Consider the following 19,043-nt stretch of genomic DNA (forward strand, 5'->3'; position numbering starts at 1 on the left):
GATCTTTCTCTACACCCTAGCTATGACTGCATTCTGCACCCTCTCCTTTCCTTCTCTGTGAACGGTATGCTTTGTCTGTATAGCGCGCAAGGAACGATACTTTTCACATTACACTAATACATGTGATAATAATAAATCAAATCAAATCAAATCAAATAAACCTTTTTAGGACTGAGGTGGGAAGAGATTTCTTCACCCAGAGGTGGTGAATGTGTAAAGTTCACTACGGCAGATTGTAGTTGAGACCAAAACATTGTGTGATTTCAAGAATAAATTAGACATAGCTCTTGGGACTAAAGGGATAGGGGGGGGGGAAGGGGGGATCAGGATATTGAATTTGACGACCAGCCATGATCAAAATGGATGGCGGAGCAGGCTCGAAGGGCCGAATGGCCTCCTCCTGCTTCTAGTTTCTATGTGCTCTTGTTCTGACTCTGTCGCTGAAGCTTCCTCTCCAGCCCCACGTTCCGACAACTGATCAGGAATGACTCTGAGGACCAATTCTGAATCATGTTCGGGGCATAGTGACAAGCAGTGACAGGCTGTATTGTGAACTGAGGCCTCTCGGGAGACGGAGCAGGGACAGTCTCTGTCCCGATTTCAAGACTTTATTTCAGCAGCCTGGCTTGGATTCCAAATCTCTGCCCTCCGGTTTGAAAAGATATTATAGATTAGGCACTTCAGAAGGACAAGCTCTCTCAATGTCCCATGGTATTGGAAGGCAAAGTGTTTACAGAATAAACACGGGCGACAATGACGTGTCAAGTATTCATTTTTAACTAAAACATATTGCTTTGCAATAAACTAGGCCATTAGATTTTCAATTACCTTTCTCAAAGACGTAGACTTTCTTTTTCTAATCTCGCGTTTTTTGAAGGGATTATTTCTTTCTGGTAAATTCTGGCAGCTTTGCCTGTGAGTCTTTTTTGATGCTTGTGGCCGCGCAGTGAATCCTCTTTGATCGAGAGAGGAGGGTCTTCGCATTAACAACTCTACCGGCTTTGATCTAGGTAACACCTTCTGAGAGGTAGAAATACCCCAAAGCGCTTCACCAGAATTGTCTTCAAAGAGGATTTGACACTGAATCATGTCAGAAGATATAGAGAGAGGAGATCAGAAGCTTGGTCAAAGGGGTAGGTTAGCAACAGTGTCTCATAAGAGGGAGGTGAGGTGAAAAGGTTTAGGGAGGGAATTCCAGAGCCTAGGACTCACTGAAGACAAGGTCGTGTGACGATACTGCGTCTATAAGAAATGTATTTTTGTCATGTTTCTGTGCTGAATATGTTTGCTGGTCCCTTCTACTTTATTGGAGTCATTTAGTCTGGATACAGCAGCACAGTATTGTTACTACAGCAACGTAATTGATGCAGTGTTTGTTTTGATCTGAATTAATGCAGGTTCTGTTGTTTGCGCTTTCCCCTGGGATATTGCAGAGTGGGGCATGATTGGGTTGATTGACAGGTAGGGTCATGCGACTGAGTACAGCTAGGTTTACACAGAGAACTTGAGGCAGTCTGCTTTTGGGATTTTTAGAGCGAGGTTGCGCTCTCTGTATCCCTTGCTCTGTCTGAACTGGAGACTGGAATTTGCAAGAAATAAGCCCTTTTTTTTGAGATTCTGCTGCCTGGAGCTCGAGCTTTCTCTGAAAGTTGCTGCATAAGAATTAGAAGACGGGGTGTGCCTGGATCACTCTCTAGAAGTGTCAAAAGGCTGGAAATTTAGTACCTACTTAAGCATCTTTGGTTTCTGTGCTAACTGGTTCTAAAGAAGGGATTCATGTCTGTGGGGATATTGATAAATTGGAACAACAGAGATAGCTAGCTGTTAAGAATTGTACTTTGTCACGTTTAAATATTTTAATTGGTGAAAGTTATGCTAATTCTTTTTGTTATATTCTAACTGTGTTCTTAAGCAAAGTTTGTTTTAATAAAACTGCGTCACTGGAATCATTCCTGCAGTGAAACACCTTATGCTCACACAAATGCCAAAATCAAATGTAAAAGTTAGGGTCTAGGCTAACTACATAATACACCTTGGAGTTTCTGATCTGGTCCTTAACAGCCACCAGTGGTGGAGCTATTATCATCGGGAATGGTCAAGAGGCCAGAATTAAGTGGGCACTGACATTGCGGAGGGTTGTGGGACAGGAGGGGGAACAAGGCCACAAAGGAGATCATTGAGTTAGAGAGGGGCAAGATGATGGAGAAGGTTAGAGAGACAGGAAGGAGCACCAACTCATTTCTCAATCTGCCTGGAGTTTTGTGTGCAGTTTTGCCCTCCTTATCTAAGAAACGATAGAGGGGGTGAAGTGAAGAATCAGTGACTGATTCCTGGGATGGTGGGATTGTCATACAAGGAGAGATTGAGTCGACCGGGCCTGTATTCGCTAGAATTTGGAAGAATGATAGGGAATCTCATCGAAGCGTATCGAATTCTGACAGGGCTGGACAGGTTGAAGGCAGGGACATTGTTTCCTCAAGGTCGGGGGGTGCTAGAATAAGGGGGGGGGTCACAGTCTCAGGATACGGGGGAGGCCATTTAGGACTAAGATGTCACTTTCACTTAGAGGATGGTGAACCTGTGGAATTCTCTCCTGCAGAAAGCTGTGGCGGCCACATCCCTGAATATATTTAAGAAGAAAATAGATAGATTTCTAAACACTCAAGGTGTCAAAGGGTAAGGGAGAGTTGAGATAGAAGAGCAGCCATGATCAAGTTGAATGGCGGAGCGGCTTGAAGGGCCGAATGGCCTTTCCCTGCTTCTAGTTTCTGTGTTTAATCTTGTGACGACATGAGACAGAATTTTGACCCAAAAATCGATTCCACACATTCAGGTTGTCCACTGGAGACTCTGTTAAAATCTGGCAGTTTAAGAGTTCGCTGTGTTTTATAAGCCTCGGCCCTGCCAGTTTAACTGGCTGGCACTGAACAGTGAGGAAATGTTGGCCATTAGTTCAAGTAAAACTCATGTTTTAATATCCAGGGTCAACCCACAGTTAAACATGGCCACTGGTGCTCACTCACTGCCCGTTCCTTCCAGTCAGGGTGCCAAGCAGTTCATTCCAAGGTTCTAACACTCATTCTCTTTTTCCTGGGGAATTTTTAGGTTTCATTGGGACTGAGGTTATTTTTGATTTGACTTATTATTGTCACATGTATTAATATGCAGTGAAAAGTATTGTTTCTTGCGCGCTATACAGACAAAGCATACTGTTCATAGAGAAGGAAAGGAGAGAGTGCAGAATGTAGTGTTACAGTCATAGCTGGGGAATAGAGAAAGATCAACTCAATGCAGGGTAGATCCATTCAAAAGTCTGACAGCAGCAGGGAAGAAGCTGTTCTTGAGTCGGTTGGTACGTGATCTCAGACTTTTGTATCTTTTTCCCGATGGAAGAAAGTTAGTGGAATAGGATGCTCTATTAGAGGGTCTGTGCAGACTCGATGGGCCGAATGGTCTCTTTCTGCACTGTGGGGATTCTATAAATCTCCAAGACCTCGACCCTCCCCTAAATCTTGCTTAGACCCAATTTACTTTGCTCTGCTGACCATGCCTTCTGCTGCCTTAACCCCAAGCTATGCAATTGTCTCTTTAAACCTCACTCTCTCTTCCTCCTCCTTTGAGATGCTGCTTAAAGTCTACCTCTTTGACCAAGCTTTTAGTTTAGTGTCTCTTTCTGTGGCTGGCTGCCGAGTACTGTCTCACAATCGCTCCTCTGAAGAGCCTTGGGGATGTTTTGCTGCACTAAATGCAAGTTGTTGTTGTCAAAAGAAGGAACAACTCGCATTTGGATGGCACCTTTCACCACCTCCCATCCTTCCCAAAACATGTGGGCTGGAATTTCCCGGCTGTTGTCCATGGCCCTCGCCGCCATTGCAAGCCAGGACGGAGAATTTGGCGCTCAGCCAAATCTCCATTCACTGCGGCGGGACTGGAGAATCTTGCTGGCGTGAACAGCTGGAAAATTCCGGTCACGGTGAATGAACTACTTTCAAAGTGTAGTCACTGTTGTAATGTGGGAAATGCAGCAATTTGTGCATAGCAAGCTCCGTGGAGTGGCACGGTGGCACAGTGGTTAGCACAGCTGCCTCACAGCGCCAGGGACCCGGGTTCAATACTGGCTTTAAAAAGAACAAAGAACAAAGAAAATTACAGCACAGGAACAGGCCCTTTGGCCCTCCAAGCCTGCCCATCTGAACTAAAACCCCTACCCTTCTGGGGACCATATCCCTCTATTCCCATCCAACTCATGGATTTGTCCAGGCGCCCCTTAAAAGTCACTATCATATCTGCTTCCACTATATCCTCCAGCAGTGAGTTCCAGGCACCCATCACCCTCTGGGTAAAAAGCTTGCCTCGTACATCTCCTTTAAACCTTGCCCCTCGCACCTTAAACCTATGCCCCCTAGTAATTGACTCTTCCACCCTGGGAAAAAGCTTCTGACTATCCACTCTGTCCATGTCCCTCATAATCTTGTAGACTTCTATCAGGTCGCCCCTGTGGAATGTGAATTTTGCACGTTCTCCTCATGTCTGCGTGGGTTTCCTCCAGTTTCCTCCCACAGCCCAAAGATATGCTGGTTAGGTTGACTGGCCATGCTAAAAATGCCCCATAGTATCAGGGGGATTAGGAGGGTAAATATGTGGGGTTACAGGGATAGAACAGGATCTGCGTGGGATTGTTGTCGGTGCAGACTTGATGGGCCGAATAGCCTCTTTCTGCATTGTAGATTCTAAGAAAGAGCAATGCTTTGATTTGATTTGATTTGATTTATTATTGTCACATGTATTAACATGCGGTGAAAAGTATTTTTCTTGCGCACTACACAGACAAAGCATACCGTGCGCTGGTGACAGATCATCTGCTGCTGGTTATGTTGACCAAGTGATAAATATCAGCCAGGACAGTGAGGAGAACTCTGCTCTTCCTCGGATAGTTACCATGTGATCTTTTACAAGGGATTAACACCTCACGGGAACAGCAGCAAGGCGAGAGTATCCAATCCGTGCTCAGTGCTCACCCACTGAGCCAGGGCTAACATGGCTTACAACACAGGAGGAGGCCATTCAGCCCATTGTGACTGTGCCAGCTCTTTGAAAAAATTGTCCAATGACTCCCACTCCTTTGTTCCTTTCCCATAACCTTGCAATTTTTTTCCTTTTTTCAATTATTGATCCAATTTTCTTTCTGAAAGTTACATAGAACATAGAACATAGAACATTACAGCGCAGAACAGGCCCTTCGGCCCACGATGTTGCACCGACCAGTTAAAAAAAAAAAAAACTGTGACCCTCCAACCTAAACCAATTTCTTTTCGTCCATGAACCTATCTACGGATCTCTTAAACGCCCCCAAACTAGGCGCATTTACTACTGATGCTGGCAGGGCATTCCAATCCCTCACCACCCTCTGGGTAAAGAACCTACCCCTGACATCGGTTCTATAACTACCCCCCCTCAATTTAAAGCCATGCCCCCTCGTGCTGGATTTCTCCATCAGAGGAAAAAGGCTATCACTATCCACCCTATCTAAACCTCTAATCATCTTATATGTTTCAATAAGATCCCCTCTTAGCCGCCGCCTTTCCAGCGAAAACAATCCCAAATCCCTCAGCCTCTCCTCATAGGATCTCCCCTCCATACCAGGCAACATCCTGGTAAACCTCCTCTGCACCCTCTCCAAAGCCTCCACATCCTTCCTGTAATGTGGGGACCAGAACTGCACACAGTACTCCAAGTGCGGCCGCACCAGAGTTGTGTACAGTTGCAACATAACGCTACGACTCCTAAATTCAATCCCCCTACCAATAAACGCCAAGACACCATATGCCTTCTTAACAACCTTATCTACTTGATTCCCAACTTTCAGGGATCTATGCACACATACACCTAGATCCCTCTGCTCCTCCACACTATTCAAAGTCCTCCCGTTACGACTGAATCTGTTAAACAGTTCTTTCAGGCAAAGAATTGCAGATCACAGCAACTTGCCGTGTTAAATTAAATCTCTCCTCTCTCTGAAAGATAATTGAAGATAAGGTCCTGAATATCAATTTATTTTTTACACAGAGCCACAGAGTCATTACAGCACAGGAGGAGGCCATTCAGCCCATTTATTCCATGCTAGCTCCAGTTAACGCTATGCATCGGGTGGGATTTTACAGCCTTGTTCTTCCCAAAACTGTAAAATGTCACCCGAGGTCGTGGCCATTGTCTGCCCCTTTGCTTGCTCCGATTCCCGTGGTGGGTGGAAGAGCAAAATTCCAGCAATTATCCTCTGTAGCCCTTCAAGTATATTTCCCCTAATTGTCCATCCAATTTCCTTTTGAAATCATTGGTTATCTCTGCTTCAACACCCCTCGTAGGCAGCAAGTTCCAGATCAGGTTCTTCTTCACATTTTCCTCTGTATATGTTGCTCCAAATCTTAAATCTGTGTTCCCCCAATACGTTTACCATCAGTTACTAGCTTTGCTTTGTCTGCCTCAGTCAAACCTGTGGGGAGGGAGTGGCGTTATGGTATTATCACTGGACTAGTAATCCAGTAGACCCAAGAAAATGCTCTGAGGACCTGGGTTTGAGTCCCACCACGGCAGATGGTGAAATTTGGAAAATACGTGGGATACTCGCGTTACAAAGCTGCGGTTGTCTGCGGACAGTTTTGTGAATCAGCAGGAGGTGCACGCTAAGCTGGGCAACCTCACTCTAATGGAGATGAACACAATTGGGACGCTCCTTACAGAGTCCCTGAATCAGATGCACCGACTCCGAGCAAACCTTTAGCCTGGCGAGGCGGCCCAGTCACAGGACTATTAAACTGAAAGCCAAATGATGACCATGAAACCCATTGACGATTTACTAATGTCCTTTAGGGAAGGAAATCTGCTGCCTTACCCTTTCTGGTCTACATGTGACTCCAAACTCACAGAGAGACGGTTGAACACTCAAGGGCATTTGGGGATGGCCAATGAATGCTGGGCACAACCAGCGATGCCCACGTTCCCCTGAACTAATTAAAAAAAACTCAAAAGCACCATCTGTGGAGAGAGAACAGAGCAAACCGCCGGAACTCTACCGCCCCGCCCGCCACGGAATCAGAGTGGGTGAAGGGCAGACAATGGGTATCTCTGTTGACCTCGGGTGGGAATTTCTGGTCTCACTCGAGCGAGGCCATAAACATCTGCCCAATGTTTTGAGACTGGATGACCCTTTCATAGAATCCCTACAGTGCAGAAAGAGGCCATTCGGCCCATCAAGTCTGCACCGACCACAATCCCACCCAGGTCTTATCCCCGTAACCCCACATATTTACCTTGCTCGTCCCCCTGACACTAAGGGGCAATTTAGCATGGCCAATCCCCCTAACCCGCACATCTTTGGACTGTGGGAGGAAACCGGAGCACCCAGAGGAAACCCACGCAGACACGGGGAGAATGTTCAAACTCAACACAGACTGTGACCCGAGGCCGGAATTGAACCCGGGTCCCTGGCGCTGTGAGGCAGCAGTGCTAACCACTGTGCCACATTGCCGCTCCATGTCAAAATAAAATCTTGTGTGTCTCTATCACATCAACCCCAGCTTCTCCAACCTAACCTTGTAATCCTTGGAATCATTCTGGTAAACCTCTCAAGGACCCTCTTCTGAAAATGTACTGTCTATTATTTAGTGTGAGTCATCGACAATGTTTTGGTCTCTTACTCCGTTCCTTCTAACAATCTATATCCAGCATGTGGCCATTCGCTGTACCTCTGCCAACAATCAGCTGGTCCCATTTCTAACCAGGTATCGAGCCTCCATTTTGAAAGCTCCATTCTACACTGCTCAGTGTGTAGGGTGAGAGACAGTGGGAGAACTTTCCTTCTCATCATTTATACATCGATATCCATTTGAAGCCATCTCTCTCAGAATGCTCTCCATCCTGGAGAAGCAATGGTTCCTGTAGTCTCCCCCTACCATAGAATCCCTACAGTGCAGAAGGAGGCCATTCAGCCCATCGGGTCTGCACTGACTCTCCAAAAGAGCATCTTACCTCGGCCCAATCCCCCCGTCCTGTTCCCTTCCCTCCTTAGAGCAGATGATAGACAGATTTCCAAGGTGTCTATCATAAGACCATAAGACCTAGGAGCAGAATTAGGCCACTCGGCCCATCGAGTCTGCTCCGCCATTCAATCATGGCTGATATTTTTCTCATCCCCATTCTCCTGCCTTTTCTCCCATAACCCCGATCCCCTTATTAATCAAGAACTTATCTATCTCTGTCTTAAAGACACTCAATGACCCAGCCTCCACAGCCTTCTGCAGCAAAGAGTGCCACAGGTTCATCACTCACTTGCTGAAGAAATTCCTCCTCATCTCTGTTTTAAAGGATCGTCCCTTTAGTCTGAGGCTGTGCCCTCTGGTTCTAGTTTTTCCTACTAGTGGAAACATCCTCTCCACATCCACTCTATCCAGGCCTCGCAGTATCCTGTAAGTTTCAATAAGAACCCCCCTCATCCTTCTAAACTCCAACGAGTACAGACCCAGAGTCCTCAACCGTTCCTCATATGACAAGCTCTTCATTCCAGGGATCATTCTTGTGAACCTCCTCTGGACCCTTTCCAAGGCCGGCACATCCTCCCTTAGATATGGGGCCCAAAACTGCTCACAACACTCCATCTGGGGTCTGACCAGAGCCTTATACAGCCTCAGAAGTACATCCTCGCTCTTGTATTCTAGCCCTCTCGACATGAATGCTAACCTTGCATTTGCCTTCCTAAGTGTCGACTGAACCTGCACGTTAACCTTAAGAGAATCTTGAACAATGACTCCCAAATCCCTTTGTGTTTCTGATTTCCTAAGCATTTTCCCATTTAGAAAATAGCCTATGCCTCCATTCCTCCTTCCAAAGTGCATAACCTCACACTTTTCCACATTGTATTCTATCTGCCACTTCCTTGCCCACTCTCCTAACCTGTCCAAGTCCTTCTGCAGCCCCCCCTGCTTCCTCAATACTACCTGTCCCTCTACATATCTTTGTATCATCTGCAAACTTAGCAACAGTGCCTTCAGATCCTTCCTCCAAATCGTTAATGTATATTGTGAAAAGTTGTGGTCCCAGCACTGACCCCTGAGGCTCACCACTAGTCACCGGCTGCCATCCTGAAAAATAGCCCTTTATCCCCACTCTCTGCCTTCTGCCAGTCAGCCAATCCTCTATCCATGCCAGGATCTTACCCTTAACACCATGGGCACTTAACTTATTTAACAATCTCTTATGCGACACCTTGTCAAAGGCCTTCTGGAAATCTAAATAAATCACATCCACTGGTCCTCCTTTATCTAACTTCCTTGTAACCTCCTCAAAGAACTCTAACAGATTTGTGAGACAAGACCTCCCCTTGACAAAGTCATGCTGACTCAGTCCTACTTTATCATGCACTTCCAAGTACACTGCAGTCTCATCTTTAATAATGGACTCTAAAATCTTGCCAATGAACGAAGTCAGACTACCCAGTCTATAATTTCCCGTCTGCTGCCTCCCTCCCTTCTTAAACAGCAGTGTTACATTAGCTACTTTCCAGTCCATTGGTACTCTCCCTGCCTCCAGTGATTCCTGAAAGATCACCACCAATGCCTCCACAATTTCCTCAGCTATCTCTTTTAGAACCCTGGGGTGTAGTCCATCCGGTCCAGGTGATTTATCCACCTTCAGACCTTTCAGTTTCCCCAGAACCTTCTCCTTAGTGATGGCCACTACACTCACCTGTGCCCCCTGACTCTCCTGGAGCGCTGGCATCCCACTGGTGTCTTCCACTGTGAAGACGATGCAAAGTAACTATTCAGTTCCTCTGCCATTGCTTTGTTTCCTATTATTACTTCTCCAGCCTCATTTTCCAGTGATCCAATGGCTATTTTTGCCTTTCTCTTATCTTTTATATATTGAAAAAAACTCTTCCTATCTTCTTTTATATTACCAGCTGGCTTACACTCATATTTCATCTTCTCCCCCCTTATTGCTTTTTAAGTTGTCTTCTGCTCGCTTTTAAGTGGTTTGGAATTGACTGCCGGCGAGGCTGCTGTGGCTGGACTCAATAGCGGCCTTGAAATGGAATGAGATAAATACTTGAATGAGAAGTAATTGCTCATCTAAGGAGGAAGGGGGAGATTGCCAGGATAAGAGAGGAGTGGGGTTCCTCTTCGAAAGAGCTGGTATACACAAGATGGACTGAATGATCTTCTGTTCTATATTGTTCAATGACCCCATGTGTGAGTTCTTTTTGTGGTTCAGTTGACCGTCCTCACGTCTCTGAGTCACAAGGTTCTGCGTTGGTCCCACTCCAGGGCTTGAGCACAAGAATCAAGGCTGGCAGTCCGTGGGGTGGCATGGTGGCACAGTGGTTAGCACTGCTGCCTCACAGCGCCAGGGACCCGGGTTCGAGCCCTGGCTTGGGTCACTGTCTGTGTGGAGTTTGCAAATTCTCCCTGTTCCTGCGTGAGTTTCCTCCGGGTGCTCCGGTTTCCTCCCATAGTCCAAAAGACATGCTGGATAGGTGCATTGGCCATGCTAAATTCTCCCTCAGTGTATCCGAACAGGCGCCGGAACGTGGCGACTAGGGGATTTTCACAGTAACTTCATTGCAGTGTTAATGGAAGCTGACTTCTGACACTAATAAATAAACTTTACTTTTACTTGACAGTGGTAAAATCTGGGTGGCATGGACAAGTTGGGCTGAAGGGCCTGTTTCTATGCTGTAATCCTCTGCGAACACTATGGGGTGCGACAGGAGACCAGGCAGGAGGTTTTACCCAGGCTCTGTCAGCCTCTCTCAGATGGATTTAAACAGTGCCATTGTGCTACATTGAAGAAGTAAAGAGGAGTTTATTCCTGGTCAACGTTAATCCCTCACTCAACATCACAAAAAACAGATAATCTGGTCATTATCGCAACGTGGGATTTTGAAATGTGCAAATTGGCTGCTGCATTTCCTGAAAGTGACTGCATCTCACAAACACCTCATTTACTCTTTACTGTAAAGCTTTTTTGCGATGTCTGGTGGCCGTGATAAACAAAGTCTTTCTTTTTACAAGTCGCAATTTGAAACTGGCCAGTTCTGTTAAGGAATTGGGCCGTCGTAGCCAGATTCCAGAAACTCACAATTCCCTCTCTTTCTCTCCCTCCCGCTTTTTTGCTCTCCCTGTCCAGCTCGTGCAGTTGACCAGTGAGCTATTTATGGGAGGAGTGGGCTGGGAATTCCATCCACAAAGGAGATCGAGGCTGGAATTTTCCGGATGTTCATGCCCCGCCTCCGCTGCAAGCGAGGACGGAGCATTTGGTGTTTAGCCGGATCTCTGTTGACTGCAGCGGGACCGGAGAATCCCACTGGTGTGGACAACCGGAAAATTCCATCCCGAGTCCCTAACTTTTCCCCTGCACCCCACCGCCCCCCCCCCCCATGGCCTCTTTCGCTTCATCCTTCATGTATAGGTTGAGACAAAGCCAAAGGGACACGCACGCAAGGGTTGGCACAGTGGCACAGTGATTAGCACTGCTGCCTCACAGCACCAGGGATGCGGGTTCAATTCCGGCCTCGGGTCACTGTCTGTGTGGAGTTTGCATGTTCTCCCCGTGTCTGCGTGGGTTTCTTCCGGCTGTTCCGGTTTCCTCCCACAGTCCTAAGATGTGCGGGTTAGGTTGATTGGCCATGATAAATTGACCCTCGTGTCAGGGCGATTAGCAGGGAAAATATATGGGATTATGGAAATATGGCCAGGGTGGGATTGTGGTCGGTGCAGACTTGATGGGCTGAATGGCCTCCTTCTGCACTGCAGGGATTCTATGATTCTATGAAAAAGTCAAAACCAGACTGCTCAGGAGAGAAGTTGGGAAACACTCCTTCACACAAGGAGGGTTGAAGTCTGGAACTCTTTCCCACAAAAAAACAGTAGATGCTGGCTCAAATAACAAGTTAACAGTTTAAAATCTGAGTTTGATAGATTTTTATTGGCCTGGACTATAAAGCAACACGGAACCTCGGCCAATAGAGCGAGGTATAGTACAGTTCAGCTATGATCTCATTGAAAGGTGGAACAGGTTCGAGGGGCTGAATGGTCCCTTCTTGATCCGACGTCCCTTTTATGGTCCCGTGTGAATTGAGCTCAGGGACAATGCATCTCAGTTCCAAGTTATTTAGCCACATTACAAATAGTATCCAGTGTTTGGCAGCCTGTTTTTGGAAAGGCCATAAGAGTGGTTGGCAGGGAAACTGGGAAATGTCACAATGATGGATTGAACATTTTCCATTGAAGGTGCAGTTGGCACACACGGAAGAGGGGAGGGATTGGGAAAAGGGGACCTTTCTTCTCTGCGCTATGTGAATTTATTCGTTGATTAATTCTGTGTGAAATGTGCTGCTTACTGGCGAGGGAATGTTTAACGTCCCTCCTCGTTGGGTATTTTTATGCCAATCCACCAGGTTTCACGGTGCCAGCCCATAAATCACTCGATTTATTCCATTCACTTCGACAAGTTACTCTCCTGGAATTTGAACACGCATCCTCTAGTTTGTCCCATTGAATTCCTACAGTGCAGAAGGAGGCCATTCGGCCCATCAAGTCTGCACTGACCCACCGAAAGAGCACTCTAACTAGGCCCACTCCCTATCCTAAACCCATAACCCCGTGCATTGATCATGTCCAATCCATCTAACCTGCACATCTTTGGAGTGTGGGAGGAAACTGGAGCACCCGAGGAAACCCATGCAGACACGGGGAGAACATGAAAATTCCACACAGTCACCCAAGGCTGGAATTGAACCCGGGTCCCTGGTGCTTTGAGGCAGCAGTGCTAACCACTGTGCCACCATGCCGCTCTTGTTGGCATGTCCTGTTGTACTCTGACTGGATTTCATGTGGGGGCTCACCACAGGGTAGATATAAAAAATCTGTTGCCACTGGCGGAAGGAGTGAGAACAAGAGGATACCAGCGTTGGCAATAGAGACATGAAGAGAATGTTTTTCACGCAGTGCGTGGTTAATACCTGCAGTACGTTGCCTGAGAGTGTGGTGGAGGCAGGTTAAAGAGTCATAGAGTCATAGAGGTTTACAGTATGGAAACAGGCCCTTTGGCCCAACTTGTCCATGCCACCCAGTTTTTACCACTAAACCAGATCCAATTGCCCGCATTTGGCCTATACCCATCTTACCCGTGTAACTGTCTAAATGCTTTTTAAAAGACAAACTTGTATCTGCTTCTACTACTGCCTTTGGCAGCTTGTTCCAGACACTCACCACCCTCTGAGAGAAAAAAATTGCCCCTTTGGGCCGTTTTGTATCTCTCCCCTCTCACCTTAAACCTATGCCCTCTAGTTTTACACTCCCCTACCTTTGGGAAAAGATGTTGACTATCTAACTGATCTATGCACCTCATTATTTTATAGACCTCTATAAGATCACCCCTCCGCTCCAGGGAAAAAAGTCCCAGTCTATCCAGCCTCTCCTTATAACTCAAACCATCAAGTCCCAGTAGCATCCTAGTAAATCTTTTCTGCACCCTTTCTAGTTTAATAATATCCTTTCTATAATAGGGTGACCAGAACTGCACACAGTACTCCAAGTGTGGCCTCACCAATGTCTTGTACAACTTCAACAAGATGTCCCAACATCTTTTCCCAAAGGTAGTCGAAAGTTCATCGCAGTATTCCAGTGAGAGTTAAATCGTTACCTGGAAGGAAACAATGTGCAGAGACATGGGGAGAAGAATGACACTCGATGAATTGCTCATTCGGACAGCACGCACGGACACAATGGGCTGAATGGCCTCCTTCTGTACTGTAACAATTCTGTAATTTTGTTCCACATGATCACAGTAATGGACAGGTTCCATTATCTGTGACAAAGCTGCCTTGCTTATTAACTATTCCCAGAAAATATTGATGAAGTCCAGTAACTGAAGCGTTTGCTGCCTTCCCCCCTGAGTTGATGGTGCTATTATTTTCTGTCTTATTGTAACATTGAGCAAAGGGCCATCATGTCATTAGTTTTGCATGACTACCCCTCTGGGAGCCAGGGCTGATTTTAAATGTAAATCTTCTGTAGAAAAGGTCACATGGATTCAAAATTTTAACTCAGTTTCTCTCCCACAGATTTTACCAAACTTGCTGAGTTCATCCAGCATTTTCTGTTTTTATTTCAGATTTCAAGCGTCCCCAGTATTTGCTTTTATCTGATTTTAATTGGCCTCTCTTCCTAAGGCAACATTCTACACATTTCAAAGCTTCAACCCTCAGAAAGGGCAACTCTGATTCCCTCCAATATCTTTCATCCTCAACCGTGCATTCCCTTCCCATGCCATCCCTCATCCAACATCCTATTCTTCCCCAAAATCCTCTCCATTTCATCTCTAACTTTCCAACCCCTTAAAGAATAGAATCATAGAATCCCTATGAATCTGCACCAACCGCAATCCCACCCAGGCCCGTAACCGCACATATTTACCCTGCTAATCCCCTGACACTAGGGTCATAGAAATCATAGAAACCCTACAGCACAGAAAGAGGCCATTCGGCCCATCGAGTCTGCACCGACCGCAATCCCACCCAGGCCCTACCCCCATATATTTTACCCACTAATCCCTTTAACCTACGCATCTCAGGACACTAAGGGCAATTTTAGCATGGCCAATCAACCTAACCCGCACATCTTTGGACTGTGGGAGGAAACCGGAGCACCCGGAGGAAACCCACGCAGACACGAGGAGAATGTGCAAACTCCACACAGACAGTGACCCAAGCCGGGAATCGAACCCAGGTCCCTGGAGCTGTGAAGCAGCAGTGCTAACCACTGTGCTACCGTGCCGCCCCATCCTATGAGAGATGGAAACAGATTGCTTAGATGTTTTATGAACTTTAATTGAGGCCCCATGAATGTAAACTCACATAAAAATTGCATGGAGTGCATATAAAGATATATAAAGATATATTCAGATAAAGCTCAGCACAACATCGTGGGCTGAAGGGCCTGTTCTGTGCTGTACCGTTCTATGTTCTATGTTCTATACTTAAACTAAAGTTTTAAAGTTTATTTATTGGTGTCACAAGTAGGCTTACATTAACACTGCAATGAAGTTACTGTGAAAATTCCCTAGTTGCCACACTCTGGTGCCTGAGAGAGGATTTAGCACGGCCAATGCCCCCAATCAGCACGTCTTTCAGACTGTGGGAACAAACTGGAGCACCTGAAGGAAACCCACGCAGACACGGGGAGAACATGCAGACTCCGCACAGACAGTGACCCAAGCCGGGAATCGAACCTGGGTCCCTGGTGCTGTGAGGCAGCAGTGCTAACCGCTGTGCCCAGCGTACATATTATAAACAATGTATCATCTTTGCAATTGCTTTCAAATTCCACTTTAATATCCTCCAGCCGCACAAACCTCTGTGATCTCTGCAATCCTCCAATTCTGGCCTCAAGCATATCCCTGCGTTAAATTGGCCCACAATTGTTTCCCTTGTCTGAAATAACCTTGGTCTTGAACTCCCTCCCTAAACCCTTTTGTCTTGCTTTCTTCTTTTAGGATTTCCATTCGAACTCACCTCTTTAACTGTGCTTCCTAATATAAGAACATAAGTACCAGGAGCAGGAGTAGGTCATCTGGCCCCTCGAGCCTGCTCCGCCACTCAATAAGATCATGGCTGATCTTTTTGTGGACTCAGCTCCACTTACCCGCCCGCTCACCATAACCCTTAATTCCTTTACTGTTCAAAAATCTATCTATCTTTGCCTTAAAACCATTCAATGAGGTTGCCCCAACTGCTTCACTGGGCAGGTGTAATGACTTTAATCAGGCAATTAAGGTTGGCCTGTTAGAATATGATCTCCCTGATTAAAGGTTGCTTCCAGCCATACTAGTCTGAAAATGCCCAATCTGGTCTGATCTTGGAAGCTAAGCAGACTCAGGCCTGGTTAGTACTTGGATGAAAGACCGCTTGGGAATATCAGGTGCTCCAAAAAGAGGTCCCTGATTAAGGGCCAAATTGATGGGCCAATCAGGGAGCCTCTTGCTTTGTACTTAACCAGGCGTGTCAGTTCCTCTGGGACTCCGAGTGTAGACTGCTAACTGACAGCGCTTGGTGTGCTGTTGTCAAATTTGCAAATAAAGGGATTTTGGTGAAGGGACTTCTGCCTCTGAGGACTTTTTACAGCAGGGAATTCCACAGATTCACAACCCTTTGAGAGAGGAAGTTCCTCCTCAACTTAGTCCTAAATCTGCTCCCCCCTTATTTTGAGGCCATGCCCCTTAGTTCTAGTTTCACCTCATAGAGTCATAGAGTATAGAGGCTTACAGCATGGAAACAGGCCCTTCGGCCCAACTTGTCCAATCCGTCCTTTTTTTTTAAACCCCTAAACTAATCCTAATTGCCCGCATTTGGTCCATATCCCTCTATATCCATCTTACCCATGTAACTATCTAAATGCTTTTTAAAAGACAAAATTGTACCCGCCTCTACTACTACCTCTGACAGCTTGTTCCAGACACTCACCACCCTCTGTGTGAAAAAATTGCCCCTCTGGACACTTTTGTATCTCTCCCCTCTCACCTTAAACCTATGCCCTCTAGTTTTAGACTCCCCTACCTTTGGGAAAAGATATTGACTATCTAGCTGATCTATGCCCCTCATTATTTTACAGACCTCTATAAGATCACCCCTCAGCCTCCTACGCTCCAGAGAAAACAGTCTCAGTCTATCCACCCTCTCCTTATAACTCAAACCATTAAGTCCTGGTGGCATCCTAATAAATCTTTTCTGCACTCTTTCCAGTTTAATAATATCCTTTCTATAATAGGGTGACCAGAACTGCATGCAGTATTCCAAGTGTGGCCTTACCAATGTCTTGTACAACTTCAACAAGACGTCCCAACTCTTGTATTCAATGTTCTGACTGATGAAACCAAGCATGCCGAATGCCTTCTTCACCACTCTGTCCACCTGTGACTCCAGTTTCAAGGAGCTATGAACATGTACCCCTAGATCTCTTTGTTCTGTAACTCTCCCCAATGCCCGACCATTAACTGAGTAAGTCCTGCGTTGGTTCAATCTACCAAAATGCATCACCTCGCATTTGTCTAAATTAAACTCCATCTGTCATTCGTCAGCCCACTGGCCCAATTGATCAAGATCCCATTGCAATCAGAGAAAACTTTCTTCACTGTCCACTATGCCACCAATCTTAGTGTCATCCGCAAACGTACTAACCATGCCTCCTATATTCTCATCCAAATCATTAATATAAATTACAAATAACAGTGGACCCAGCACTGATCCCTGAGGCACACCGCTGGTCAGAGACCTCCAGTTTGTAAAACAGCCCTCTACAACCACCCTTTGGCTTCTGTCAAGAAGCCAATTTTGTATCCACTTAGATACCTCACCCTGGATCCCGTGAGATTTAACCTTATTCAACAACCTACCATGCGATACCTTGTCAAAGGCCTTGCTAAAGTCCATGTAGACAACATCAACTGCACTGCCCTCATCTACCTTCTTGGTTACCCCTTCAAAAAACTCAATCAAATTTGTTAAACAACTCAATCAAATTTGTGAGACCTGCCAATAGAAACAACGTCCCTGCTTCTATCTTATCTGTTCCCATCATAATCTTATATGTTTCTATAAGATCTCCCTTCATTCTTCTGAATTCCAATGAGTATAGCCCCAGTCTACTCAGTCTCTCCTCATAAGCCATGTATCTCCTTATACGCCTTGGTGTCAAATTATCTTTGATACTTACTCCTGTGAAGCACCTTGGGATATTTTGCAACATTAAGGATGCTATATGAATGCAAATTGTTGTTTTATATATGTGTGTGTGCGTGAATGCATAAATAAATATATATTATATGTACGTTTGTGTTCATTTGCAGACAAATCTGTGTTTGGGTCGAGTTTACTTTGTACAACAGTCGACATAGCCTGAAAGGTCTCAATAATCTGAAAGCAAGTTAAAGCCTGAATTTGATTAGGCCGGATGGAAATTTTAATATTTTTCATTTCTCCGAATTGGCTGTTTTTATTTAAAAGCTGTATCTTTTACTCCTCCCAGGAGATCACATCATTTTCGGGTGAGTAGGGGAGTGTATGTGTTGTGATGCACAGGACACTGCGGTGGCTGTTTGGACCAGGGGATCTTTTACCATTTGTCAGTGCTGATCTGTGTCTGACTGTCTCCACAGTGAAGTTGTGACCAGCAAACTGTGCTCTGAGCCTCTGAAATATTTATCGTGCGGTGTCTGATGTTTCAGAGCTGGTGGGGGAATGAGGGAGGAGTGGGGAGGAGGGGCCAGGTCTGGCGAGAGTGAACTCACCAAAGAGTCAGTCAGTTCCCTAAGCAGCTATCCATTGAGCCCTTTGGTTGCAATCTCCAGAGAAACCTCCTCTTTCTTCTTTCAGGTTAAGCATGCTCAATGTGCCCCTCCACACCGCCTGGCTCTGTCTCTGCTTGGTTTCTGCTGCATCTCCGCACAAGACAGGTAGGTTTATGACTTAAACTGTTGGGAAGGGCGGAGGTTCATAGGTATGTGGAGTTCAACATTGAAAGAAATTCCCTGTCTCAGACAATTTGTTTGCACTAAGACAATCTTCAGAAATAAATAAATTGCAATTTCACGGCTTCTTCCACAGGTTCAGGACGGGCCCCAATGGCTTTGCAGACAACGAAATAATTTAGAGTTGTAGTCAATCCTGCAATGCAGGAAATGCAACAGCCGAGATATTCTGTCAGAGAGTTGATGCAGACTCACTGGGCCGAATGGCCTCTTTCTGCATTGTAGGGATTCTATAATCCAACATCAGTCTCACATTACTGTTTCTGGGAGCTTGCTGTGCACATATTGGCTGCTGTGTTTCCTACGTTGCGACAATGACTACACTTCAGAAAGTACATCAATAATTGCACTTTGAGGTGCCCTGAAGTTCGCTAAAAATGCTAAATGAATGGAAGTTTTTTAATTCTTTGCTGCGGGGCTTTTCCGGAACATTTCACAATGTTTCTAAACATATCGCCTGTTAACCG

General features: G+C 45.8%; 1 protein-coding gene and 1 pseudogene across 1 annotated transcript in view; both read left to right on the top strand.

The window, feature by feature from the left end:
* The window catches only part of ncanb (neurocan b), a 217,246-nt gene that overhangs the window by 24,329 nt on the left and 173,874 nt on the right, over nucleotides 1-19,043 (top strand). The gene's annotated exons all lie outside the window — the stretch shown is intronic.
* Nucleotides 15,865-15,983, top strand: LOC144479783 (5S ribosomal RNA; annotated as a pseudogene).

The sequence above is a fragment of the Mustelus asterias genome, chromosome 26 (assembly GCF_964213995.1).
Source record: "Mustelus asterias chromosome 26, sMusAst1.hap1.1, whole genome shotgun sequence".
Lineage (NCBI taxonomy): Eukaryota > Metazoa > Chordata > Chondrichthyes > Carcharhiniformes > Triakidae > Mustelus > Mustelus asterias.